This window comes from Nomascus leucogenys, chromosome 7b (genome assembly GCF_006542625.1).
Source record: "Nomascus leucogenys isolate Asia chromosome 7b, Asia_NLE_v1, whole genome shotgun sequence".
Taxonomy (NCBI): Eukaryota; Metazoa; Chordata; class Mammalia; order Primates; family Hylobatidae; genus Nomascus; species Nomascus leucogenys.
The window spans coordinates 8,089,488-8,115,475 of record NC_044387.1 but is presented as its reverse complement, the minus strand read 5'-3'; the positions used below and the strand labels follow the sequence as shown (position 1 = coordinate 8,115,475).

General features: G+C 53.3%; 1 long non-coding RNA gene across 1 annotated transcript; it reads right to left on the bottom strand.

Annotated features, from left to right (window-relative positions):
- Positions 1-10,506: 10,506 nt before the first annotated feature.
- Positions 10,507-15,214, bottom strand: LOC100594819. The gene is made up of 2 exons (XR_004030839.1): positions 14,680-15,214; positions 10,507-11,121 (listed from the first exon to the last, which is right to left on the bottom strand). It is a non-coding gene; the product is annotated as an uncharacterized LOC100594819 (long non-coding RNA).
- Between the last annotated feature and the right edge of the window lie 10,774 nt (positions 15,215-25,988).

Below are 25,988 nucleotides of genomic sequence, written 5' to 3'. Positions count from 1 at the left end.
CTGTTACTCACCGATTGTGCCAGGCACACTCCCCGCTCAGGGCCTTTGCTCTCTGCCTGGAAGGAATGCTCTTCCCCCAGAGCTACCTTCTCACGTCCTCACCCGCTTCCTGTCTTTGCTCAGATGCCACTTTCTCAATGAGACCTTCCATGAACACCTATTTATAATTGAAAAAAAAAATGTATCCCCTTTCTGCCCTTCCCTGTTTTATTTTTCTCCTTAGCACTTAGCATTCTTGATCACAATATATGTTGCTTCCTTATTATGTTTTTTGTCTGTTTCTGTCCACTGGAATGTGATCTACAGGGGGGCAGGGGTGTTGTCTGTCTTGTCCACTGTTGTGTCCCCAGCACAGAGCATGGGGCCTATAGGGCTCACATTAGATGCTCCAAAGACATGTGCAGTATGAATGAATGAGTGAATGAATAAACGAACCTCGGCCGGGTGCAGTGGCTCACACCTGTAATCCCAGCACTTTGGGAGGCCGAGGCAGGCAGATCACGAGGTCAGGAGTTTGAGACCAGCCTGGCAAACATGGTGAAACCCCGTCTCTACTAAAAATACAAAAATTAGCTGGGCGTGGTGGCGCATGTCTGTAATCCCAGCTACTCCGGAGGTTGAGGCACGAGAATCGCTTGAACCCAGGAGGCGGAGGTTGCAGTGAGCCAAGATCGTGCCACTGCACTGCAGCCTGGGTGACTGAGTGAGACTCCATCTCAAAATAAATAAATAAGTAAAATAACAAAAACAAAAACAAAAAAAACCAAATCTCTCTGAGGTCCAGGCTTGTTCCTCCTGGTCTGGCCTGCCCTAGGCCCCATGCAGTCCCACCTGCTGCCTTGGTCCCCCGCTGCTCTAGCCTGCTACGTGCCACTTTACTGCCCCTACTGAAGGCTGCCAGACAGGCACAGCCACGGGAAGCACCGCAAGTTGAGTTGAGTTCAACAGAAGATGATCCAGGGCTGGCCCATCTCCACTGGGTTCAGAACCATTACACAGCACCTTCTCCAGCAGGCCCAGGTGCACCCCAGTGCCTGGACTCCTCTGACCGCCACTCCTAGCGTCAGAGGAGTCCAGGCACCGGACCACCACTTTGCGTTTCTTCCCCCCTTTACTTCTCCATACTCATTTCCTACTTGAGCCTCAAATCCAGCCTGGCCAGATAGACAGAGTGGGCACAACAGGGTCATGGGGGCCATTGCACAAATGAGGAAAGGAGCTGAGAAGTCACATGGGTTGCCCAAGTCCTCCCCTACTCTCCCCACCCCATGCGCCTGCCTGATGAAGTTGGATCGGGCGTGCTGGCTGGCCAGGACACTGTGTGGGCATGGGGAGTCCTCAAGCCCCATCCCACCCCATGGATGCTGACAGCTGGGAGACTGAGGCCAAAGGCAGCCCCACTGCAGCACTGCACAGGGACTTCATGCAGGGCCGTGGATGTGGAGGACCTGGAGGCCTGGAGGCCTGGAGACCTGGAGGAGCTTGTCAGCTGCAGAGGTGGTGAGTGTGTGTGTGTGTAGGTGTTGTAGGTGTGTGCATGTGTGCTTGTGTGTGCGCACATGCATGTACATGTGTGTATTATAGGGCGCAGGACTCATGAAGTGACAGATCACCATGGGGTCCCCAAATCCACACCCCTCACCCCAGCAACTCCAAGGGGTAGCCTGGAAATAGGAAGGGCACCCAGGAGGGAGAGAAGGGGGTTTCTGGACCATTCAACAAGGGGCATCACAGAACAGGATCTTAACCAGTGTATGGAACAGCAAAGTCAGCCCGATCCAGGTGCAAAACCCACTGCTCAAGTACTCACTGCAGTTTAGGCAGGCGGCCTAGTCTCGCTAAGCTTCAATTATATTATCTGCAAAATGGGCCTAATAATTCCCATGTCACAGGGTGGTCAGAATAAAAAAAGATGCAGGTTGGGTGCAGGGCCTCACTCCTGTAATCCCAGTACTTTGGGAGGCCGAGGTGGGCAGATCATCTGAGGTCAGGAGTTTGAGACCAGCCTGGCCAACATGGTGAAACCCCGTTTCTACTAAAAATACAAAAATTAGCCAGATATGGTGGCAAGCACCTGTAGTCCCAGCTACTCGGGAGGCTGAGGCAGGAGAATCGCTTGAACCCGGGAGGCAAAGGTTGCAGTGAGCCGAAATTGCACCACTGCACTCCAGCCTGGGCAACAGAGCAAGACTCCAACTCAAAAAAACAAAACAAAACAAAACAAGATGCAGTGCACACTCAATAAATGATCGCTATTTAGTTTGTTGCTAGAATGGGCTGTCCGTTTATTGTAGAATCACTCAGTGCTCCCTGAGCCCTGATCCAGCCTTACTATGAGCTGGGAACCAGACAGGAGGCCTTGCCCTCAAGGGACTCACACATCATAGTTATAATAACGATATGCATGAATGTGTGTGTCCCAGCTGCCTGCCTTTCCGAGGCCGTGTGGTTTGCCGCTTTATAAGCACAAAGTCATTGAATCCCCGAGAGAATACTACGCATTGGGGGCTGCTACCATCATCTTGCTGATGAAGAAACAGAGAGGTGAAGGAACGTGTTCAGGGTCATCCAGTGGACAAGGTCCAGAGCCAGGATCTGAAACCAAGATCTCACCCCCACGCTCACGCAGGACAGAAACCTGCACAACCCGGGTCATTAACTGCTCAAATCAAGGTAGCACTTGGGGCTGTGGGAGCACTGGGGAAGGAGCAGCTTAAGGGGAGTTCAGGAAGGGACTCACAGGGGACGCTAGTGAGCAGGGACTTAGAGGCATGAAGGCTTGGACAGGAGAAGAGGAAGGGCGGGCCAGGCAGGGATGACAGCCTGGACAGAGGCCCAGAGCAGGGGACAGGCAGCTCAACCCAGGTCCCCTCCCCCTGCCTGGATCCTGGCTCCGCTCCTCGCTGCTGTGGTTCTCGAAGGCCTCTTACCCTCTGGCCTTTGCCTATGCTATTCCCTGTTTGCATGCTGTTCCCCTTTTTATCCTCTGCTCCAGGCTCAGTAGTTGGGTGACAGAGCAGGATTTGAAAACAGGCCTATGGGACTACCAGACATGTGCCTTTCCTGATGCAGTGCCCTGCATCACAGAAAGAGAGCGACCTACACCTGGCGAGACCGAGGGTTGAGTCTGCCAGGAAGAGCATGGTGAGCAGGGGGAACAGAATGTGGCAACATGTGAGGGCAGAGTCAGGACTGTGCCTGGGTCTGTCTTCCTGCCCAGCCTGGGGTCCACCTCTCACACTCCAGGGCTCCAAAGCCAGTGCTCCTTCCCCTGGCCTGCCTGGGGGATGGCAAGATATAGATAGAGAATGACTTACTGACTTCGGAGTCCCACAGCCCTGGGTTAGAGCCCTGGCCCTCATATCGCTCTAGCCAAGTTGCTTCCACTCCCTGAACCTTGGCTTTCTCTCCTGTGAATGGGACTGTACCTCAAGAATGATTAAGGAAATTCCCTGGCACAGAGTAGGTGCCCGGCAAATACCAGTGGACTGGAGCCTCCGGACAGATCCCACTCTGTCCTGGCATGGTGCCGTTTCCTAGCCAGGGAGCCAGCAGGCTCTGCAGGGCAGGAAGGCTCTGGGCTTAGCTAGGTGGTGTTGCAATGAGAGTTACTGAGTGAGCCCTGCCTCTCCTGGGGCCAGTATCAGTGGGGGTGAGAGCCCTGCTCTCCAGTAACTCACTGTAGCCATCCCAGTTACTCAAGGAGCTGGCCACGGCCCAGCCCAGTGGACACAGGAGGCAGGTGTCTGGGGCTGGTTGACCCTCAGCCTGGACACCACCGTCCACACACAAGGAGGCAGTGGGGGTCCATGGGGCTGCTCTTCCTAGGCAGGGCTATTGGAGGTGGCCCCTTCCCACTCTGCTCTGAGAGCCTATTAGAGGGGACACTCAGAGGCCCAGGAGGTGACAGTGGTACTTACTGGACACTCTTTGGGCCAGAAAGAGGCTGGGTGCTTTACAGAGCCTCTGACAGCTGGGTATTAATATCCGCATTTTTGCCTGGCATGGTGGCTCACGCCTGTAATCCCAGCACTTTGGGAGGCCGAGGTGGGCAGATCACTTGAGGTCAGGAGTTTGAGACCAGCCTGGCGAACATGGTGAAACCCTGTCTCTACTAAAAATACAAAAAGTAGCTGGGTGTGGTGGCGGGTGCCTGTAATCCTAGCTACTCGGGAGGCTGAGGCAGGAGAATCACTTGAAACTGAGAGGCGGAGGTTGCAGTGAGCTGAGATCGCGCCACTGCACTCCAGCCTGGGCGACAGAGTGAGAGTTTGTCTCAAAAAACAAACAAACAAACAAACAAAAAACAAAAAAAATTAGGTGGGTATGGTGGCGGGCGCCTGTAATCCCAGCTACTCGGGAGACTGAGGCAGGAGAATCACTTGATCCCCAGAGGTGGAGGTTGCAGTGAGCTGAGAGCATACCACTGCACCCCAGCCTGGGGAACAGAGTGAAACTCTGTTTCAAAAAAAAAAAAAAAAATTAAAATTTAAAAAAAAAAAGAAAATTTTTTTTAAAAATCCCCATTTCACAGATAAGGAAACTGAGGCTTGGTTGGAGAGGTCAAAGATACCTGGATTCCTTAATCCAACAGCACCTCTGACCTTAATCTCCCCTTGTCCCACATGCAGAGGTTATTTGAATTCTAGTGATGGGAAGCTCACTCCCGCCGAGATCCCACCTTTGGGCATGCATGAAAGAAAACTCTCCTCGGCCGGGCGCGATGGCTCATGCTTGTAATCCCAGCACTTTGGGTGGCCGAGGCAGGCGGATCACAAGGTCAGGAGATCGAGACCACGGTGAAACCCTGTCTCTACTAAAAATACAAAAAAAAAAAAAAATTAGCCGGGCGTGGTGGCGGGCGCCTGTAGTCCCAGCTACTCGGAGAGGCTGAGGCAGGAGAATGGCGTGAACCCGGGAGGCGGAGCTTGCGGTGAGCCGAGATTGCGCCACTGCACTCCAGCCTGGGCGACAGAGCGAGACTCCGTCTCAAAAAAAAAAAAAAAAAAGAAAAGAAAACTCTTCTCAGTGGAGACGGAAATTGGCCTCCTGAAACTCCCACCCAAGGGCTGAGCACTCTGTCCCCAAAACAGCCTTCAGAGCTTGAGCACAGCAGGACACCCCAGTAAGCCAGTATGCCTCCCCTGGGCAGCTCCTCTCTGAGCCTTAGTTCCCGCAGCTGCAAAACAGGGTTACAACAGTCCCTGACTCAAGGGATGGTTGTGAGGCTTTAGGGCGTTGATAAACCTAGAATATTCCAGGAGCATCCCGAGTCCTCAGAGAAGCTGCAGCCAAGAGGAGAGGCTCAGAGGGCCTTCCAGGGACCCAACTCACCCTCCCCAAAGGAGGAAGTGGCCGTGATCAGGGCAGCCCAGGGGAGGGACGGAGTGGGGACCACGGCTCGGGAGCCCGTGGTGAGCGGGCATTTCACCTGCACTCTACTGCCTCTTCCCAGACCTGGCCCTCCCAGAGGACGTGGCTCAGTCTTGCTAAAGGACAGCAGGAATCAGGGCCAGGCAGGGCTGGGTTCAAGTCCTTTGTCTGCCATTTATCAGCCACATGTTCGGTGTAGCTGTTGGTTACCTCACTGCTCTCAGCCTGGCGTCTGCAGCTTGGAGGAAAGCCCTGTCTCCCGGGGCTGTGGTGTCCAACAGTATGTGAGGCCCAAAGCAGAGTGGCCCCTCAAGTGCAGAGCCAAGCACACCCCAGGCCTGGGCCCCGCTGGGGACAGCCAGGCCACCCCATCACGGTCCTCCCTGCCCTGAGGGAGGGGCTAGAGAAGCGCAGCTCGGGAGAAGGACCCCATGTCTTGGCACATTCTGTTCCCCCTGCTCACCATGCTGTTCCTGGCAGACTTCTCTCTCCCCTGGGGCCTTCCAGGCTTAAGTCTCTCCCTCTTTGTGAGTCAGGGCACTGCAGCGGGGAAGCACGTACGTGATCAGGAGTACAATGATGGGGCAACTGAGGCCCAGAGAGAGGGAGCGATGTGTGCAGGATCACGCAGCTGGAGGATGAGAGCTGAGATTCCACCCCAGACCTCTGCTGCTCCTCCTGGCACTTAAGCCCTTCCCCAATCCATCCCCACACACATGCCCAGCACATCCCCACCTCGGGGCCTTTGCCCACTCCATAATCCCGATCTGGGGTTACGGTGCCGTCTCTCTGCCCAGCTGGATCTTACTGACCTTTAAGGCCCCTACTCTTGCCGTCCTCCCAGCCCTGTCTTTAGCCCCTGGAGCACACTGTCTACCCGACTCGCCTCCCCATCCAATTCCTCTCCACCTTTCAGCTCACCTGGGGATGCCCCTCCTTGGGGGAGCACCCTCTGATCGGCTAGACCACCTGCTCTTCTGAGCCCATTCCTGGAGGCCACCCCACTCCACCCGCTTTGTGATTTCTAGCTCAGAGTCTCTCTCCCTCCCCAGATAAGGGCTCTCAGGGCACTTGTTTACACATGTTGCCTCAGTACCCAACACAGATCCTGGTGCAGACCAGGTGTTCGATACCGGCTGTCCCTGCACGGCACCCATCCAGCTATCATTTCATTCAGCAAATGTTTATTGAGCACCTGCCCTGTGTTGGAGACCTGGGATACAGCAGTGGGAAAACAGGCAGGGCCCTGCTCTGACTCAGGTGACATTCTAGTGACATGTATGCACTTGTCTAAGCCAAGGGCCAGTGGCATAGATGCTAGAGAGCAAAGAGTGGGGGAAGGGCCAGGCATGGTGGCTCAGGCCTGTAATCTCAGCACTTTGGCTGAGGCAGGCAGATCACCTGAGGTCAGGAGTCATGGTGAAACAGGGTTTCTACTAAAAAATACAAAAGTTAGCTGGGCATGGTGGCAGGTGCCTGTAATCCCAGCTACTCAGGAGGCTGAGGCATGAGAATTACTTGAATCCGGGAGGTGGAGGCTGCAGTGAGCGGAGACCTCACCACTGCACTCCAGCCTGGGCGACAGAGTGAGACTGTCTCAAAAAAAAAAAAAAAGGGGGTTGGGGAGGATGGAGGGTCATAAGGGAAGGTCTCTCTGGGCAGGTCTTTTTTTTTTTTTTTTTTTTTTGAGATGGAGTCTCTGTTGTTGAGGCTGGAGTGCAGTGGCACGATCTTGGCTCACTGCAACCTTCGCCTCCCGGGTTCAAGCGATTCTTCTGCCTCAGCCTCCCGAGTAGCTGGGACTACAGGCATGTGCCACCCTGCCTGGCTAATTTTTGTATTTGTCTTTTTTTTTAGTAGAGATGGGGTTTCACAATATTGGCCAGGCTGGTCTCGAACTCCTGACCTCAGGTGATCTGCCCACCTCAGCCTCTCAAAGTGCTGGGATTACAGGTGTGAGCCACCGCGCCTGGCCTGCCTTTTTTCTTTTTTTTTTTTTTTTTTTTTTTTTAGAGACAGGATATTTGCTCTGTCACCTAGGCTGGGGCTCAAGTGATCCTCCTACCTCAGCCTCCAGAGTAGCTGGGTCTATAAGTGCACACCACCACGCCCAGCTGATTTTTATTTTTTGTAGAGAGGGGTCTCACCATGTTGCTCAGGCTGGTCTCAAACTTCTGAGCTCAAGGGATCCTCCTGCCCTCGTCTCCCAAAATGCTGGGATTACAGGCATGAGCCATGGTGCCCGGCCACAGGTAACATTTGATCAGAGCACTGGAGGAAGTGAATGCGGGAGTGATGGAAATATCAGAGGAAAGAGTATACTGGGGAGAGGAAGCAGCACGTGCAAAGGCCCTGGGGCAGGACCACACATGGCATGTTGGAGGAATAGCAAGATCCAGGAGTGAGTTTGGGGGCTGGAGCTGAGGTCTGGGAGGGAACAAGCTGGGGCGACTGACAGGGCCCTCCCTGACCCTGAATGCATGAGAGTCATTGCAGAGCTCTGCGCAGAGGCATGCAGGAGCTGACTGAAGTTCTAACAGGACCACTCTGCTACTATGTGAAGAATGAATTCCAGAGGGCAGAGGAGGCAGGGAGACCCACGAGGAGGCTGCTGTGCCATCCAGGTGGGCAATGCCGGTGGTGCGGTGGAGGTGGAAGGAAGGGTGGATTGCTGAGATAGAGACAGAGGAGGAGTTAAGGGTCAGGAATAATCCCAAGGCTTTTGGCCTGAGCAAGTGAAGGGAAAATGGAGGTGAGAGGTTTGTGACTGGCTGAGGCAGAGCTGCCCACTGGCCATCCATGTGGAGAGGTGGCACAAGCTGTTGGCTGGATAGGTCTAGGTTTTGGGAGAGAAGGCCAGGCGGTGCGGGCACCTGCTGTATGACTCCCCATGTCCTGCCCATAGTAGGTCCTCAGTAAATGCCTGCTCATTGGGCCTGCAGGGGACACATTACTGGCCACAGCCCAGCTCCCAGCCTCCAGGAGAGGTGGACAAGGGGCCCAGGGCCAATCATAGAGAGCCACACCCTGAGGGGCACGTGGGGCACCACCAGCATTTCTCAGGTGGCACTGTGGAGGGGGAGCTGGGAAGACCTCTTGGGCGAGGTGGTGGAAATCTTGGCAGATGGAGATGGGTGTTCTGGGAAGGCGAGAAAGGGGAGGAGGAAGGCCCAGTGGAGCCGAGGTTAAGTGGACGGTGCAGGAGCCGAACCCTGGTTTCAGTTTGGGCTCTGGGACTGTGAGCAAGACACTTAACTTCTGAGGTCTCCATTGCTGACAGGAATGCTAACTGTCCCTTTCATGGGTTTGTGTGGGGATCAAATGAATTAATCCATGGAAACGGTGGCGAACAACATGACGGCAGGTGCTCAGTAAACATCACCTGCCTGTTAGCATTGCATCCAAAGCTGCCTGGGAGGAGGGACAGAGCACGGGGAGGGAGAGGGGAACAGCACAGGAGGCCTGGGGGACAGGAGCCTGGGGCCCAGAAAACGAGGGGATTTTATTCCCTTTGGGCGATTGGAGTCATGGGAAGTTCTGCAGAGAAAGGAGTAGATGTACCTGTCAGTCCTTGATTAGCCTCCGCCTGTGCTCGGCTTGGTACACTCCCTCCCGTCCTAGGCCGGAGGGTCCTAGCCAGCAACCTGCCTCCTGGGCCCAGGACACACTCATGCGGCTAATGCTTGTTAAGTCCAGGCCTTCTGAGGCTGTTCATCCTCACAGCAGCCTCACGTGAGGCCGGTCCTATTATTATTATTGTTTGACAAGTGAGGACACCAAGGCACAGCGAATGTCACACAGATCAATGTCGTCTTGCAGATAGCAGGTGACAGAGCCAGGAGTCAAGCCCAGGCTGGGGATTCAACTCCAGAATCCACACTGGCCTCTCCCAGCTATGAGAATGGCCTCGGAGCCCTTTGAGGTGCCCTCAGAGCCTCGGATGCCCTCAGAGCTGGACATCGTGTGACACATCCAGCACTACTGTTCTCCCAACAGGCAGGGTGGGGGCCATTGTGCCCACTTTCAGGGAAAGAAGCTGAAAGGTGGTGTGACTTGCTCAGGGCCCGGAAGCTTGCCTCTGGAGCAGCTGGGACCTCAGCCCAGGTCTGGGACTTGGCAGGCACAACACATGCAATCTTGCACCCAAGCCTATTTCCAAGGTGAATACTGAGGCCCTCTCAGCCTGGAGTTATTTCTGAGGTCCTTGCTGTCTTTTGAGGAGGAAGAAAATGGATTCCCCCTCCCAGGCCCCTAGGCTTCATGTCCCAGGTCCCTTTACTTTTTCTTCTTCTTCTTCTTTTTTTATTTTTTTTGAGATGGAGTCTTGCTCTGTCACCCAGGCTGGAGTGCAGTGGCATGATCCGGCTTACTGGAACCTCTGCCTCCCATGTTCAAGCAATTCTCCTATCTCAGCCTCCCAAGTAGCTGGGGTTACAGGTATGCACCACCACTTCTGGCTAATTTTTTGTATTTTTAGTAGAGATGGGGTTTCGCCATGTTGGCCAGGCTGGTCTTGAACTCCTGACCTCAGGTGATCTGCCCTCCTTGGCCTCCCAAATTGCTGGGACTATAGGCATGAGCCACCGTGCCCAGCCCCAGGTCCCTTTACTTCTGTTCCTCTCTTGACTCTCTCCTTTCAAAGAGGCTTCTCATCCCAAGAAGCGCCTGGCCCACCGGTCTTGGTCCCACCCTGCAGACAGCCGGTCATCCCCTGAGCCCAGCCAGGAGACTGAAAAGCTTTACTGCATTCTCTTAAGGGCTTCACAGCCAGGGAAACCAGCAAAGGGGAATATAGTGTCTGCAGACCGGTGAGGTCCAGGGTCACTCCATAAAAATGGACTCCTGGAAAAACATAAACCAGCAATTTACCCTGTGAATTTTATTGGCCTAAAAAAAAAAAAAAAAACTATCTCATTTGAATAATGAAGAGAGATAAACCATTCCTAGCTCCTCTTTTATTAGTGAATAAGGACACAAACACTCAACAGAAACGGAACGCTCACACAAAGCTTCAGGTCTGATTTATTAGCCACTTTAGTTTCATAAAACTCAGCATTTCTATCAAAATAAAATGATGTCCAAAAGGTTTGCTTGTTTTTAAGAAAATTGCATTTAATACAGGGCAAGACTTTGTTATGGTTTGTTTATTTATTTATTTATTTTTTAAACAAAGCTCAAATTCTCCTGACTTCACGCCTGTTACTACAGCTGGAGGGAAACCGATTTCAGAATCTATCTGATATGTCGGATTTCTTTGTGGCATCCACTTCATCGCTCAGCAGCCAGCCATGATGTCATAAGCCCATCAGATTTCCGGTAGGGGGAAAACGCTGGGGAATTGGAAAGAATGGATGTTTCTTACCCGTCAGGAAGGCAGGGGAAGGGGCTGGGTATGTTTGGGAGGAAAAGCCGCGTGGCTGGCGGGGGACAGGAGCAGGCTCAATGTTTGTGATATTAAATGTCAGGCAGAAACCTGAAAACCCCAGCTACCCAGATGTTTTCTCAATATCCAGATGTCTGGCACTGAGCAGACCATGCTCCCACCTCCCAGGAGGTGCTCAGCAATTGGGCTTTGACCTCAGGTCTCCGGTGAGCGCACACTGCCAGGAGCTGTACATCCTCGCGGCTGCCCACCCTTGGGTTTGGGATTTTTTTTCTAAATCTTTACACATGGATGACAGGAGTAACTAGGTCCAGATTTTTAAAAGCTGTTGAAGCAGTGATTTGAGAAGTTCAGTCTCTGGAACGCTATGTAAGCCAAAAAGGAGGAAAAAAAAAAAAAAAAACCCTCAGCCAACACACACACAAACATATGTGACTCTTAAGCCATAGGACTTAAAAACCCAAAACAAAACCAGCAAGTCTGAGAAGCAGGGCTGGAGACCGACACTGAGAAGCGCTGAGCCCTCCCCCCGGAGCACGCTTCCCCCCAAATCAGAAAAACACCGCACAGCTTTGTTCTTCCTGACAAAGCCCCTCGCTTCCAGGGAGCCGACAGTTGCCAACAAAAGCACAGGGTAGAACTCATTTACACGCAGGCTGGGCTTCAAGGAGCCATCAAGTGCAGAAATGGAAATGGCTTTGCCTAGAAGCCCTGCCTCCCTGCGACCGGTAATGGGGACCCCTGGAGCCTGGGGGAGCCCCGCAGGTCACAGATGGAGCAGGGTCCTGGCCTCCTGGTGGCCTGGCTAAGCATCTGCCCCACGGAGGTCACCACCTAGGCTTGTGACATCACAGCTAATTGCCCCTGACAATGAGCCAGGAACTGCAGGCCCCTCAGGGCTGCAAGCCTAGACTTCACAGGGAGCCGGGAGGAGAGGCAGCTGGGGAGGGGCCATCGCCAATTAAAACCCAGTGCTCACATAACAAGAAAGAAGTGGTTGAGGGTGATAGTCTCGTCTCTGGTGAGGGCAGGAGGAAGTGGGGGTGCAGAAGGGGTTGAGGGTGGGGTATTTGTGCCCTCATCTCCTACCACAATCCCCACCCCCAGCCTTTACAGATGAGGACATTGAGGCCAGGGGTGGCTGAGTGGCCTGCCCAGGGTCACCAGGCTAATTAGCAGGACAGTCAGTACAAGGGAAAAGAAACACAGGTCTGGCACGGCACAGGTCTTCCCTGAATTTATCTAATTTAATCCTCGCAGCACTCTGTGAGGGAGGGATTATCCTTAACCTCAGTTTCCAGAGGAGCCAGTGGAGGCGCAGAGAGCTTAAGTAATTTGCCCAAGGCCACACAGCTCATCATTAGCAGAACTTGGCCTGAACTTCTAGTCACCTGATTCTGAATCCTGTGTTCTTTCTGCCAGGTTGGGGGAGGCAGTTGAGGTTTAACTGGGAGTTGTGAATCTGATCTAAATACATATTTTAAATGCTGGTGATCCCCACAGAACAGAAGGGAGCACATCGTTGTGAATTAATTTTTTTAAAGCCATTCCAGGCAGGAGGCTTGCTGGCCAGGTGGGTGGGTGGGGAGGCTGCTTTTATTCTGTCCCCCCCAGAGCCTGAATAAAGCAAGTTGACTGTCTCTCTAGCTGTGCGTGGCGGCTACTCAAAGCTCCTGAAGTGGGGCAGTGGGGGGTGTGGGAGACTGGAGAAAAGCTTTGTTAGGCATCTGCGAGGGCTTCATCTGCCCCAGGAAAATTGCCAGGCACGCGGGTCCGATGTAGCCAGGGGAGGGAGGATTCACTGTGTATAGAAACCATGCAAAAACAAAAAAGTCAGTCCCCCTGAGCCAGATTCCTAATTTCCAAGTGAGAGTATCAATGAGCCATGGGTCAACTAAGCAGCAATTGCTGGCCCAGAGACCTGACTCTGGGTCAGAGCGGTGCTGCCCAGGGCCCTGCCCACCAGGATGGGGGAGGCCAGGCAGTCACTGTGGTCCTATATCCCAGCTACTCTGGGGGCCCTGTCAGCCACCACCTTCTCCCAGAGCAGCACTTGAAGGAGACAAGTCTCCAAGAGATGGGACAGAAGAAACAGGAGACAGGTCGGTCTGAGCTCAGGGAACAGGACTAGCGCCTGCCCTGGGCCTCCCCCGGCAGGTCCACTCTCCCTGTAGCCGGCCAGCCTTGGCACTGCAGTGGCCAGGCTGTGCCAGGCCTCTCCCTTCACAAGGCCTGCTGGTTTCTCTTACTTTGTTTCTGTGAACAGCAAATGGGGTGTGGAGCCCAGGACTTGGGCCAGGGAAGGGGAAAGAAAAGTTTCTGCCATCTGGATGCCTGACCTGGCTGAGCCGCTCCTGTTTTTCTGGGGAAATCCTACCCATCTTTTATTTGCTTTGCCTACCATCCACCCAGAAAAGATGTGGGTCCCGCCCTCATGGCACTTACAATCGACAGGGGGAGCTAAACATTGACCAATTAATGGCATAAAAGTGTTCATGGAGGGGGTGGTCCCATGCTATGAGAGTCCATCATAGTGGAATCATCAAGTCAGGGAGGTCAGGGAAGGCTTCCTGGAGGAGGTGACATTGGTGCTGGGGCCCAAAAGATGAGGAGTGTTAATTGCTCTGACTCACTGTCATCCTTGCAGAGTCCCTGTCTGATATCCTCCTAAGGTCGCCTCCCCTCCCCATGCCCTGGTCCCCTTCTTGACTGTTGTTCATCTATATCCCTGTCCTGGTCTGGAAGCCCTATGAGGGCAGAGGCCAGGCCTGTCTTAGTCACTGCTGAATTGCGCAGGCCCAGTACTTGGTAGGTGTGCCGGACCGACCACCTGCGGTGGTCTACGCTGCCTATTTGTGACTATTTGCTGATCAAAAGAATAAACGACATGTGCAAAAGGCTTTGTAGTAGGAGAAATCCCAGGACAGGGGGATGTGGGAGTAGGAACGGGGGCAAAGGGACAGAAGGTGATGGGAGGTGAGGCTGTGCCTCCCCAAGAACCTCCCTAGAAATGCAGGTATCTCCTCCAGCCAAGGGAAACCCTTCTGCCCTTCCCCTGTGGCAGAGACTGTGTGGTAGGGTGTCTTCCTTACCCTAGAGGAGAGAGTTTCGCATAAATACGCTGCCCCACCCGAAGCGCTCCAGGCACAGCACCCCTGGGCACAAAGCAGGTGGGCACTAGCACCCCCTGCCCAGTACTCTGCCACCAGCTTCCCTCCTGTGTTCATTCTCTCACGCAGTGCTGCGGGGCCACCTGGAGCCCCAGAGAGGGCGTGGGATCTACCCCCAGCAGATCCGAGGGTCTCAATCCAGGGCTTCCCTGCATCCCAGCCCCAGGTCTCACCTGCACTACCCCCATGGCTAGCACCCTTTCTCCTCACTGAGGCGGAGGTGGAAGAAGAGGAGCCAGGACAAATGGGGTTTGAGTCCCCGGGTCTGATTACCAGCGTGGGACGGGTGCCAAATTGGCCTCTCCGCCCCTCAGCTTCCTCACGAGTGAGGTGGAGACTCCCCAGGCTTCCCCGGAGCCAGGGACAGAGTGAGCGCTTGATGATCCCGTCAAAAAGTCTCAAAATGAGCCCCCTCTGGTCTCGCTCTGTCGCCCCAAATCCCTCTCCCGCCTCAGCTGCAGCTTCTGCAGCTCCCGAGGAAGTGGGGCACCCGAATTCCAGCCGCTGAGGCTGGAGTTTGGAGTTCACCCAAGGAGCTTCCGCCCTGGGAGGCGGCTGAGACCCGACAGGTGGGTCCCGTCCCCCGCCCCAGATGTGCACCTGGCTCCTCGGAGGCGCGGCTCCGCCTACGCCCAGACCCTTCCTCCCCGCCAGCCCGCTCAGCGCGCTCTGGCAAACTTTCCGCGTCCAGAACCCCCCCGCGTCTACACCTGCTCGCGGTTCAACCGCAAGCGCACGTCTACACGGTCTCACCTGCCCCCGGGTTGCTGAAGGGTGTCTCGGTCACGGGTCCGCGTCTCCACAGGCTCAGCAGCTGCGAGTCCCCGGGACTGCCGACCTCAGCCTTAGGGATCCGTCTTGACCACCCCCGGATTCGGAAGCGACCGGGCCGGACCACCTGTGCTGGTCTACACCTCCTCGGCAACCCCGGGTCACCGGAGATGCTTCGGCTCGAGGGTCCCGCCTGCACCACCCATGGCTCTCGAGACCCTTCAGAGCGCGGACCCGGCCGAGACCCCGCGGAGCCGCTGCGCGTGGCTGGTGCCCGCGGTCGCCGCCCCCCGGTCCCGTCCGCGGCGAAACCGCCGGGGCTGCTTACCTGGCCCGCGCCCTCACGCTCCCGTCCGGGCTGCGCAGCCGCCTCTCTCACACATTTTGCGATATCATCGATGGCGAAAGAAAATGTTGTAAATCCTCCTGCGGCCACGTGGCTGTCCCCCCACCCTCTTCTCCCTTTCTCTGGCCCTCAGGACAAAACGGCCCCGCGGCCGGCCGCTGGCCACGGGGCTCTAGGCGGGCGAGGCTGGCCGCAGCGGGGCGTGGTCTGGGGAGGGGCCGGACCGGGGCGGGCGGGGCGTGGTCGGGGCAGGGGCGGGGCGTGCTGGTTCCGGCCGCCTCCCCCGGGAAACCCGGCCTGAGACTAGGGCTCCTGTTCCAGCTCTTGATTGGTCGGTCGGCCAGCAATGCTGACGTCTGATTGGCTGAGACAAAGAAGGGACTAAGGCCGTGGGGGTGGGGGTTTGTGGATTTCATTCTTTGCCTTTTCGCTCCGGCGGTGGCCGCTGCTCTTTCGGACCTTCCTGAACTCTGCGGCCTTTTCCTCTCTGCTTCCGTGCTCCCTATCATAACGCTACCTGCATTTACTTGTCCTTCTCTACCACACAGCACCTGGAGATAGGGACATGGGCTTCGTGCTGCTCACCACTGTCTCCCCAGGGCCTAGCACACAGTACGTGCTCAAAACGGTTGGTTGAATGAATTAGTGGAAAATATGCATACAGGTGTTTAGAGCTATCTTTAATGTTGGCAACATCCCTAGGAGATGATATTATTATTCTCTCCCGAGGATGAGGAAACCGAGGTGCAGAGAAATTCGGTCACCTGGGGATGAATGGCTGAGCTGATGCTGGGACATGCTTACATTACTGGATCTCGGATCCTCTACACAGCGATGCCCTGTGCGGTGTCAGAGCTGTTTTCCATCTATCAAGAGTGTTGTGTTAGAGCACAAGATAGGTTAGAAGACGGGTTATTACTGCGAGGCCCTGTGGTTCACGCCTGTAATTCCAGCACTTTGGGAGGCCAGGGTGGGAGGAGCGCTTGCGCCCAGCAGTTCGAGACCAGCCTAGGCAACATGGCGAAACCCCGTCTCTACAAAAAAAAATTAAGAAGTTTTCTGGGCGTGGTGGTGTGCACCTGTAGTCCCAGCTACTTGGGAGGCTGAGGTGGGAGGATCACTTGAGCCCAGGAGTTGGAGGCTGCAGTGTTATGATTGTACCACTTGACTCCAGCCTGGGTGACAGAAAAAAAAAAAAACAACCCGTCTCTACTAAAAATACAAAAAATTAGCCGGGCGTGGTGGTGGGCACCTGTAGTCCCAGCTAGCTACTCGGGAAGCTGAGGTAAGAGAATGGCCTGAACCCGGGAGGCAGAGCTTGCAGTAAGCCGAGATGGCACCACTACACTCTAGCCTGGGCGACAGAGTGAGACTCCATCTCAAAACAAAACAAAACAAAACAAAAAAAAACTTACTTCGGCCGGACACAGTGGCTCACGCCTGTAATCCCAGCACTTTGGGAAGCCGAGGTGGGTGGATCACCTGAGGTCAGGAGTTCGAGACCAGCGTGGCCAACATCGTGAAACCCCCATCTCTACTAAAAAATACAAAAATTAGCTGAGCATGCTGGTGGGCGCCTGTAATCCCAGCTACTTGGGAGGCTGGGGCAGGAGAATCACTTAAACCCAGGAGGCAGAGGTTGTAGTGAGCTGAGATCATGCCACTGGCACTCCAGCCTGGGCAATAACAGCAAAACTCTGTCTCAAAAATAAAAAGTGTCATTTAAATGAACATGCTTGAACACGCTATACCCAGCACTGTGCTTGGCAGTATGAATGACACAGCCTCTGCTTCCATGTTAAATTCCTGGTAACCTGCTTGGCTCTTTCCCTTCCTGGGAATCCACCCCCTTACCCCCCTCTGCACCCCCATCACAGGGGAAGTTGGAAGCACTCTGCTCAAACCAGGCTGCATTGCCCACTCTGACAGTTTGGGGCCTTTGGGGTGGATTTTCCTGTGGAAGTCATGGGGAGGATCGTGAAGCAGACTGACTTCCCGGCTGCTGTTCGCTGATGGGGAGGGGGTCCTTGGGATGCCCCCCCAAGTAGGTCGTTTTGATTGAGAGATGATGTATGAGATGGGATGGGGGAGAGGGCTTCCTCTGACAAAGGAAGGTGTAGAAGCTTCTCCCGGAGTTGGGCAGGGAAGGGTTAATCAACTAGAAAAATGCTGAGAGCCTGTCTTCCATAGGCAGCCAGATTGAGGAATGAAGAGGAGGAGCTGGCTTGATGGTGTGGTGAATGAGTGCTCCCTGCATCTGTCTTCACCTGGCCTTCTTGTAGGGACATCAGTCATTAGATTTAGGCCCCATCCTAATCCGGTATGACCTCATCTTAAGATGATTACATCTGCAAAGACCCTATTTCCCAATCAGGTTGCATTCACAGGTATCGGCGGTCAGGACTTCAATATATCTTTCTGGGGGCCACAATTCAACAAGGCTCAATGGGGAAAGAACATTTTGATTAGTAGGGAACATCGAGAGCAGAGGCCCCAGGGCTGCACAAGGTGGATGTCCCTGTCACTGCCCACTGTTCTCTTGGGATTCCACAGATCCTGGTGCCTGGCAGCTGTGGAAACAGAGTTGGGAGGCAGCCAACCCTCTGGACATCAGGCCTTTTCAGCTGACCCTGCCCAGCCTGGTGCCAGAGCAGGGCCCCGCCTGCCTGCCCCTCTTCCCTCTTCCTGCCTGGTCCTCATTCCCACCCACATCCCAAGATGGACAAGGACAATAAGAGCTGTTTCATCAGCAGCTGGTGATTAATTGCCAAGTTAATTAAAGAGGCAGTAATTGCACTCTGATTTCAGAGGAAGGAGTGATGTCTTGGGCAGGGGTGGGTGGTCAACTTAGGTATCCCTGACAAGGCAGAGCCAGAAGACAGAAAGGATTTGAAAAGCCAGGAAGAAAAAAACAGGTGCACTTTTTTTTTGAAACAGAGTCTTGCTCTGTCTCTCAGGCCAGAGTGCAGTGGCGCAATCTTGCACTACACAATCATGTACCACTACAGGTGCATGCCACCACGCCTCACCATTTTTTTTTTTTTAGACGGAGTCTCACTCTGTTGCCGGGCTAGAGTGCCGTGGCATGATCTCCGCTCACTGCAACCTCCACCTCCTGGGTTCAAGCAATTCTCCTGCCTCAGCCTCCCAAGTAGCTGGGATTACAGGCATGCACCACCACGCCCAGCTCATTTTTGTATTTTTAGTAGAGACAGGGTTTCACCATGTTGGCCAGGCTGGTCTCGAGCTCCTGACCTCGGGTGATCCTCCCGCCTCGGCCTCCCAAAGTGCTGGGACCACAGGCATGAGCCACTGTGCCCATCCAAAGCACCCTCTTTCTAAAGGTGCACCTGTTGGCTGCGCACAGTGGCTCACACCTGTAATCCCAGTGCTCTGGGAGGCTGAGGTTGGTGGATCACCTGAGCTCAGGAGTTCGAGACCAGCCTGGCCAACATGGTGAAACCCTGTCTCTACTAAAAATACAAAAATTAGCTGGGTATGGTGGCATGCACCTGTAGTCCCAGCTACTTGAGAGGCTGAGGCAAGAGAATCACTTGAACCTGGGAGGCTGTGGTTGCAGTGAGCCAAGATCGCACCATTGCACTCCAGCCTGGGTGACAGAGGGAGACTCCATCTCAAAAAAAAAAAAAAAAAGTGGGTGCTTCAATCATAGCTGCAATATTTCATTTGACAGAGTCAGATGGGGGACTTAGATCCTTAAGCTTATCTCTGTACTTTTCCAGGTCTTTGAAATATTTCATTAACATCCACACACACACACAAATGGCAGGGGAGAGGTTAAGTGTTTCTAAATTCTAGTTTGGGATTTATAAATGGCTTCAAATACCAGTGTGCCTTACTTTACACAGTGGAGAGGGTCTTAAAATTCTGTGTCAATTGAATCCCGTTGGCCCGCCCGGTACATCTTAACGCCTCTGATGCTCTAGCTTCATTTCTGATTGATTTTCCCTGGCAGAGGTACCAAATTCTTTGCTTTAAGTGTCAGGCTTTCTCTGTCAAGTAGTTAATGACCTATAAAGCACTTAAAACGTACTGGAGGAGATGCGATTTGGAGGCACCCTGCAGTGTATCCTCTCTTATTGTCGGTAATCACCCCTGATTTATTTGCTCTTATTGGTTTGGAATTTGCTAACAGGTTTTCCTAAAGCCAAGCCCACCAGGAATGGTCCAATTCTCTGTGGGCCCAGATGGGTGCCGGGATTGGAACCTAGGGGCAGTGGGCAGCCAGTGTGGCCTCTTTCCTCACGAACCCTTCGGCTTGGGTGCCCTGGTCATCTCTTGGCCACACATTCAGCGGCTCTGCCTCTTGCCAGCTGAGTGACCTTGAGCATTCGGTGCCCCCTCCAAGCCTCACTTTCCTCTTCCACACTGCCCCAGAGCTGGTGCCTGCCCTGGGCAACTGGAAGATGACTCCAGCCTGGTGAGGTCAGTGCTGGGAGCCGTAGAAGAGGCCCAAGGTCAGGGTGAGCACGGAGGTCATGACCGAGGCAAGCTCCAGGGTCAGAGGTCACAGGAAGCATCCCCAAGGAGCACAAAACAGGGTGGGCCACTGACCTCAGGGCAGGAGAGCCTCTCAGAGAGGGGCCCAGCCTGGGAGGCAGAATAGGCTCTTCTAGGAGGGAAAGTGTCTTCATTTTCTTTTCTTTTTTTTTTTTCCTTGAGACAGAGTCTTGCTCTGTCGCCCAGGCTGGAGTGCAATGGCGCAATCTTGGCTCATTGCAACCGCCATCTCCCAGGTTCAAGCGATTCTCCTGCCTCAGCCTCCTGAGTAGCTGGGACTACAGGCATGCACCACCACACCCAGCTAATTTTTGTATTTTTAGTAGAGACAGGTTTCACCATGTTGGCCAGGTTGGTCTCAAACTCCTAACTTCAGGTGATCCACCTGCCCTCAGCCTCCCAAAGTGCTGGGATTACAGGCGTGAGCCACTGCGCCTGGCCAGTGTCTTCATTTTCTATGGCTGCTGTAACTAATCACCACAAACCTGGTGACTTAAAACAACACGTTATCCCTATTGAAAAGCCGGGAGAAAAAAGAAAAAAAATTATTTTTTAAAAACGCACAACACGACACACATTTATTTTCTTACAGTTCTCAAGACCAGAAATTCAGAATCAGTTTCAACAGGCAGAAACCAGGGTGTTCACAGGGCCACGTTCCCTCCAGAAGCTTTGAGGAGTATCCGTTTCCTTGCCCTCTCCTGCTTCTGAGGCTTTGTTCCCTGGCTGTGGCGTCTTCTTCCATCTTCAAAACCAGCGGCGTACCATCTTCAGACCTCTTTCTCTGCTTCCATCATCACACCACCTTCTGCCTTTGGTCTGTAATCTCCCTCTGCATCCCTCTTTATAAGGGCATTTGTGATTGTAATGATCCAGGATAATCTCCTCATCTCCAGATCCTTAATCACATCTGCAGCACCTTTGTCATATAAGGTAACATTCGCAGGTTCCAGGGATTAGGATGTGGATATCTTGGCGAGGGTGGGATTCTTCAGTCTACCACAGAAGGCCACCAACCAAAGTGGTTCAGATCATGGATTCTGAAGCCACTGCTGGGGCCTGAATGTCAACGGCACCATCTGCCAGCTAGGTGACTTTGGGCGAGTTGTTATATCTTTCTAAGGCTCAGTTTCCTCATCTGTGAAATGAGATCAATGCCTACCTATCGCCACAGATAAAAACTGAATAGGCATTTAACCGTCTGACAGGTAGAGGGAGTTTCATGTGCCAGAGCCTGGATCTTGAAAGAGGCCCCAGTAGAGCTCTTCTGTAGGAGGAAAGGAGGAAGGGCAGGAAAGGGGATGGGCAGGGCAGGCTGGGTGGAGGAAGAAGCTGAACCACATCCCAGGGAAGTGTGTGTGTGCTCTGTCCTAAGGGTAATGAACAGGGGACAACAGAAAGTGTTTAAGTAGGGCAATTTTTTTTGGTTTATTTTTGTTTTGTGTTATTGAAATGTAATTCACATATTATAAATTTACCCTTTTAAAGTGTACAATTCAATGGATTTTAGCATATTCACGAGGTTGTGTAACCATCACTGCTGTCGCATTCCAGAACATTTCCATTACCTCATAAAAAATCCCCATACCCATTAGCAGTTCTTTTTTTTTTTTTTTTTTTTTTTTTTTTTTGAGACAGAGTCTTGCTCTGTTGCCCAGGCTGGAGTGCAGCGGCGTGATCTCAGCTCACTGCAAGCTCTGTCTCCTGGGTTCACGCCATTCTCCTGCCTCAGCCTCCCGAGTAGCTGGAACTACACGCACCCGCCACCACGCCCGGCTAATTTTTTGTATTTTTAGTAGAGATGGGGTTTCACTGTGTTAGCCAGGATGGTCTCGATCTCCTGACCTCATGATCCGCCCACCTCGGCCTCCCAAAGTGCTGATTACAGGTGTGAGCCACTGTGCCCGGCCAGCAGTTTTTTTTTTTTTTTGAGATGGAGTCTCACTCTGTCACCCAGGCTGGAGGGCAGTGGCACCGTGTCGGCTCACTGCGACCTCAGTCTCCTGGGTTCAAGCAATTCTCCTGCCTCAGCCTCCTGAGTAGCTGGGATTACAGGCGCCCACCATCACGCCCAGCTAATTTTTATATTTTTAGTAGAGATAGGGTTTCACCTTGTTGGCCAGGCTGGTCTTGAACTCCTGACCTCGGTGATCCACCTGCCTCGGCCTCTCAAAGTGCTAGGATTACAGGCGTGAGCCACCGTGTCCAGCCGTCTGGCTAATTTTTGTATTTTTAGTTGAGATAGGGTTTCACCATGTTGGCCAGGCGTGGGCCACTGCGCCTGGCCCCCATTAGCAGTTCTAAAGCTCTCTGCAATCTTGAACTCCAATCTTGAGCTCCAGGCTTGAACCCAGGAAGAAGGCAGGGGTGCCTTGAACACCACAATGACCATCTATATTTCTGGAACTGGACACATGGCTGTGGGTCCTGCCCTTTTCCCTGGGACTCAGCTGCACAGACTTGTCCCAATGGGTCAGGAAGGACAGCAGCTCTCCTGGCTGCACCCCTGTCACATGACATGCCAGGGCTCCCCACCCATAAGGGGCAGGAGGTTGTGGGGCTGCTGGAGGAAGTTGTGGGGGCATTTGAGGCTGAGTGCTGGCCAAGCAGCAATGGCTTATGCCGGTAATCCCAGCATTTGGGAGGCCAAGGTGGCAGGATCGCTTTAGCTCAGGAGTTTGAGACCAGCCTGGGCAACATGGCAAAACCCGGTCTCTATGAAAAATACAAAAAATTAGCCAGGTGTGATGGTGCGCACCTGTAGTGCCAGCTACTCTGGAGGCTGAGGCAGAGGACCGCTTGAGCACAGGAGGTTGAGGCTGCAGTGAGCTGTGATCACACCACTGCACTCCAGCCTGGATGACAGAGTGAGACCCTGTCTCAAAAAAAAAAAAAAAAAAAAAAAAACGAAAACACATTACAATTTTTCTTTTTGGAAAACCATCCAATCAGCCAGAGACAGAGAGAGAGAAAAAAAGGAGCTTCTCCAGTGCTTCCCACACACCCCCGCCACCACCCCTGGCCGGGCTCAGTTCTGCTGGCTACTTGGGAGAGTCTCAGGCCCTGAATGATCAGGGACATGTGGCCTAGCCTAGAGGCAGCTGAGGCAGGAGGGAGGCCATCTGGTGAGGCGAGAGGTAGCGGTCAGGACATTGCTGAGCCCGCTGAGGCATCCCCTGGCAGTCACAAGGGCTTCTGGGAGCAATTAGCAGAACCACCCTAACAGGGCTTATGGCCCCTGACGCAGGCACGTGTCCTCAGAGCCTCTTGACAGCCTTGGCAGCCAGGAATTGAAAGGAGGTGGGGGAGGGGAATGTCGGCCTTTCCCTTGTGCCTGGCCTCGCCTCCAACAGCTCAGCACAGAGCCTCCCCCGCCCTCCCCATTAGGCGGAGGCGGCTGGCCTTCCAGAGCCTGCACTTTTTATTGCCTTGCTTCTCCTGGTGTTGTGGGTGCAGCAGCAGTCTGTCTCAATTTTCACATATGTAAAATGGGTCATATACTAATTAAAGATTACTTCCTGGAAATCGAAAAAAAAATTATCCCTTTTTCACTAAGAACAGGTGTTGAATCAACAGCAAAGGAAAAGACTCCTTTATTTTTTGAACAAACAGTTCCTAAGCCCCTACTGTGAGTCAGGCACAGACAAAGAGAGACAAATGAGGTGTTTGCCGTGCTTGGGAAACTCGGGAATTCTGGGGGGAGATGGATGTGTGTGAACTGATTCAGTTCGAAGAGGTCAAAGAAATAAGAGGATTCAGTAAACTGCTTGGTATGGGAGGGGGCTTTAAGGAAGACTTCACGGTGGAGGTAGCATTTTTTTTTTTTTTTGAGACAGAGTTTTCCTCTGTGGCTGATATCTGTGGTATGTGCCACCACACCCGGCTAATTTTTGTATTTTTAGTAGAGATGGGGTTTTGCCATGTTGTCTAGGCTGGTCTTGAACTCCTGATGTGAGGTGATCCGCCTGCCTTGGCCTCCCAAAGTGGTGGGATTGTAGGCGTGAGCCACTGTGCCCGGCTGGAGGTAGCATTTGAGCAGGAATTCCTCAGGCAAAGAATAGGGTGCAGGGCCTCAGGGCAGGGAGAATGGTAGGAGCCCAGACTCAGAGGTGGGGACCTCAGCATCTTGGGGAACCGCAGCCATAGATGGAAGCATGAATGGAGCTGGGGTGACTTTGGGCCAGTAGAAGCCAGTCAGAAATGAGCTGGTGGACTCCATGAAGACAGGACTGCCCATTTCTTATTCCAGCCACAGCACTGGGCTTGACACATAGTTGGAGCAGGAAAAATGTTGTTAAAAGAATGAAGGGATGGTCAGGTGTGGTGGCTCACACCTGTAATCCCAGCAATTTGGGAGGCTGAGGCAGGCGGATCACTTGAGGTCGGGAGTTTGAGACCATCCTGGCCAACGTTGTGAAACCCTGTCTCTACTAAAAATACAAAAAATTAGCCAGGCGTGGTGGCAAACATCTGTGATCCCAGCTACTTGGGAAGCTGAGGCAGGAGAATTGCTTGAATCTGGGAGACAGAGGTTGCAGTGAGCCGAGATTGCGCCACTGCACTCCAGCCTGGGTGATAGGAGGGAAATCCTGTCTCAAAAAAAAAAAAAAAAAAAAAAGCCGAGCATAGTGGCTCACACCTGTAATCCCAGCATTTTGGGAGGCCGAGGTAGGTGGATTTCTTGAAGTCAGGAGTTTGAGACCAGCCTGGCCAATATGGTGAAACCCCATCTCTACTAAAAATACAAAAAAAATTAGCTGGGCCCAGTGGCACGTGCCTGTAGTCTCAGCTACTCAGGAGGCTGGGGCAGAAGAATTGATTGAACCCAGGAGGTGGAGATTGCAGTGTGCCCAGATCACACCACTGCACTCCAGCCTGGGCCTCACAGAGAGACTCCATCTCAAAAAAAAAAAAAGAAAGAAAAGGAAAAAAAAAGAGTGAAGGAGTGGTAGGAGTGGTAAGAGCCCTGAATGTGAGACTAAGGGGTTGAGCCCCGATCCTGTGGACAGTGGAAACCACTGTGAGGTTTGGTATAGGGTGTGAGGTAGGGGTCATGTGCAGGTTTGGCTTTCCCAGCACCAATTGTTGAAAAGACTGTTCCCCATTGAATGATGGTGGCCCCCTTGTTGGAATGAATTGACCATTACCGTAAGGTATGGCAGGCTTTTGAGAGAGGAATGATGTGGTCAGATATGTGCTATAGAAAGATCAGGTGAGACTTGTTTGGACTGGGAATGGCTGGGAGGAGGAGGGGTTGGAGGGAGGATCTTATGGATGGACTTGATGGCAGGGGGACAGAAGGGGCATCTGGGGAGAAGAGACATCCCTGGATCAGCCTATGGTGGGGAGCAAGGTACAGGGCTATGTCCTGAGCCAAGGACAGGATCTGGCCCACTTGGGCCTGTGGAACTCACTGGGGGATGGGGATGGGGCACTCAAGGGAGAGACAGAGAAAATGCCCCCACTCTTCGGCCCCTCGAGGTCCTCAAAGTGGTAAAATAAAACCCACTCCAGATATAGCCATTTGCAAAGTCAGTTTTCAGGTAATGAGAGGATTGTAATGGAAAAACAATGCCAATTACAGCAGCATTATCTGGGATTATAAAGCTTCTAAGAGGCAGCTCACACCTCCAGGCATGCTGTGCCTGGGAATTTCCAGGGTAGACTTGGGATCAGAGCATTCAGGCTGCCAGGATCCAGGACTCACAGCGGGCGTGGGCTGCTGGGGAGGCCCAACCCCTGGGGCTCTATGGACCTGCCTCCATTTCCCCAAAGAGATAGAATACCGGGAGGCAGGAGGACCCCCCAGCTTCACACACGCACACACACTTCTGAGAAATTGGATATGAGGAATGTGAGGCTGCCAGCCCATCTCTGAAGGAAACCTGTTCTTCTGTGGGCTTCCCTAGCCCTGGGGGCACCACATCCTTCCATGACTCTTTCTGCCTCCCCCATCACCTCCGTCATCTGGCCTTGGGGACAGCAGGACTGCACACACGCCCTTGGGGACAGCAGGACTGCACACAGGCAGAGGCAGCCCAGAGTTGCTCCTCCTGGGCTGTGTGACCTGGAGCCAGTCAGCTTTTCTGAGTGGTAGCTTCTGCTTCGGTAAAATGGGGAGATAACCCCTGCCCACCATCACAGACCTATTTTCAGGATTAAATAAAATATTCTAGATAAAGTGTCCGAGGAATAGAAATCAGTCCAGCCTCGGGGCCTGGCGATTTGGTGGTGACTGTTAGAACAGTGAACTTCTATGCACTGGGTCCCAGGAATCCCTCCTCATTTCCCATAAAGAAAGTTTTGCAGATGTGTGTGTGTACAAGGGTGTTCCCTGCAGCCCCTTATGTGAGGTTGAAAAATCATAAACAACTGAAAAGGCCTTCGATAGGGGGCCTGATTAAATTAGGATCCATCTGTCCTG